The sequence below is a fragment of the Perognathus longimembris genome, chromosome 18 (genome assembly GCF_023159225.1).
Source record: "Perognathus longimembris pacificus isolate PPM17 chromosome 18, ASM2315922v1, whole genome shotgun sequence".
NCBI lineage: Eukaryota > Metazoa > Chordata > Mammalia > Rodentia > Heteromyidae > Perognathus > Perognathus longimembris.
Genome location: NC_063178.1, coordinates 34,378,683 through 34,381,140, shown reverse-complemented (window position 1 = coordinate 34,381,140; position 2,458 = coordinate 34,378,683). Strand labels below are relative to the sequence as shown.

Genomic DNA, 2,458 nt, shown 5'->3' with positions numbered 1-2,458 from the left:
AAAAATCCGCAAACACCCTGGCTTTGAACTGGGCTTAAACAGGGTGGAAGGAGACTGTATATTCCAAGCAGGGACAGCCCCAGTGAGTGAGAACTGGGGGGACTTGGAGATCTGGGGACTCCCTAGTTTCACAGGCTTTTGTGCCCACCATGCTCTCAGAGCTGAGTAAGTGAACATGGGCATAAAAGACAGAGGTGACAGCTTGAAGAAAAAGCTCAGGAAACAGATGGAAACTGAAGGAACCAGGAGGGTAGAGTGATGAGAAACCCTGTGTTTTTAACATCTCTTACTGGTGTCAAAGTAAGAAAAGACTGGAGATTTTAAAAACAACACACTCTGCAATGCAATGCAAAAACAAAACAAAACAAACCAGACAGATACTTGCCAGAGAGCCTTAAGACAAAAAAACAGTCTAAAACTTTCCACAAGTTTTTAAGGTCAGTCCTGCTAAAAATGGAAATGAGCCTGGTGACCGTGTGGTGCTGTCCAGGCTGAGACCTCTCCATGTGCTAAAATGGCACTGCAAAGGGTGAGCACAAGATGGCATTTCCAGATGTCATTTGCTGCCTGGGATGAGAATTGGTCCTCATGGTATAGACAGAGGTTAAAAGCAAGAAATAAATAGCAACATAAACCACCGAAGGCCACCACTTGCTCTGGAGTTTAAAGTGGTCATGCTGGCTTCTTGCTTAGTGCAGAACTCCCAGTCAGCCCGGACTCCTGCTGGGTGCAGATGGTGGCCCTCAGCAGCACAGCTCTGCGCATCCACATGCAGGCTGGGCAGTGGGGCAATGGGCTATAGACAAGCCAGGGGAGAGCAAGGCAAAGACCGCCCCAGAAAAGACTCAGTGAACTCCGGGGGGAGAGCCTTCAATGTGCAATCCTGTACTTGCTGTTTCAGTAGAACTGGGTGCAACTGGAGACATGCGAAGATGTAACAGACCATTCCTCTGCAGCAGGCTTCCAGAAAGTTCTCCTTGAAGCAGGGAGAGACAGTAAGGTCATGGCATCATTAGCTACCACCGAGATCAGCTTGGTGAAGGCACCAGTGGTCATGCAGGAAGGCTCCACCCACAGATCCTTCTGTGGTCTCAGGACATGTGTTATTCTGCCATTCTAACACCATGCCAGTGCATGGTGGACTCCGGATGTGTACTCACTGTCTTGCCCATCTTCATGAGGAGCCCTTCCACTCTGAGAAAACCAGTAAGGTTTCTCCAATTCCACCAAGCAGGAGGCATACCACAGTTGCACTGGACAGGACCACATCGAACAAGAGTACAGACAACCCAGCTGTGACAACATTAGCAAAGAAAATCCAGGCTGCGCACTGCCTTGGGGCCAGAAGGCTTTTCAGTTTCACTGTGGTGAGCATGAGAAAAAATCCTAAGATTCCACTGGCACAGCAGCTGCCATGGAATCTGTGGAAGGACAGGAACAGGAAGCCTAGGACACTGGAGAGGTCACCTGTGGGATGAGATGCAACTGTCAGGTGCGCCACACTGAATATGTAGTTTATGTATTGCTGGTCAATGTCACTAATTGTGCTGGGCTTCGGGGATTTCCGAAGTAGTTTCTAAGATCTTACATAGAGTATGTGAATTACAGCCCAGAAATATCTATCTGGATCACACTGGGTGTCATTAAAGGGAAGGCAGCCCACAGCAGCCAGGAGGAAGTGGACACTCCAAGTCTTTGCGGGAGATGTTTTCTCTTCCCGAAAACACTTCTGGTACCCACAAACAATAACTTCAGCTACATTGTGCAAAGTGAAAAGCACAGGAACAGCCAATCTGGACAGGACTCTGGACCCAGCAGAGATTATCCCCACAAACACCATGGAAGTGGGAAGACACGTGGAAATATCAGATTTTGAACAGCAGTTGATCTCCACCCAGCTCAGTTTCCATGAAACATGTAGCAAAAATGCACCAACAAATGTCTGTCACCATTGGAATAAGGTAGGGTAGGTAAATTTTAGGACAGAAAGGACATACTTGTTCTAGAGGTAAAAAGCCAGTAGCAGATATAAAAGGTGAGGCCGACCAGGGTCCTCCTCCTGCCCATCTGTCAGCTTGCCCTCCACAGCAGGAGATGCTTGGCCTGCTCATCCCCGAAGTCCCAGGCCACCCCTGAGCTCTGTTTGTACACATGTGTTTTCTTAAAGAAGTAGGAGTAGCATACAATACTAGCTCAACTACACTCATATCATATGTATTAATGTTCCATTGGCCATACTGGTAACACAGCAAAAATCAAAAGGAAAACTCAGTCAGTCGCAAAATAAAAATAAATTATATGAGAGTGGAAGTGTATCTCCTCACATGGGGTTTTGTTAAGAGAAAAATGACATTTAAATAAATTTCACAGACGTCATATTCATGTAATTAATACTTAGTTATATGTTTGACTTTCACAATAATTAAAGAATAGGAAAGAGAGAAATGGCTTCTATCTT

At 46.3% G+C, this 2,458-nt stretch overlaps 1 pseudogene; it reads right to left on the bottom strand.

Moving 5' to 3' along the window:
• Window positions 1-1,172: 1,172 nt before the first annotated feature.
• LOC125367302 lies at window positions 1,173-2,067 on the bottom strand (annotated as a pseudogene).
• Between the last annotated feature and the right edge of the window lie 391 nt (window positions 2,068-2,458).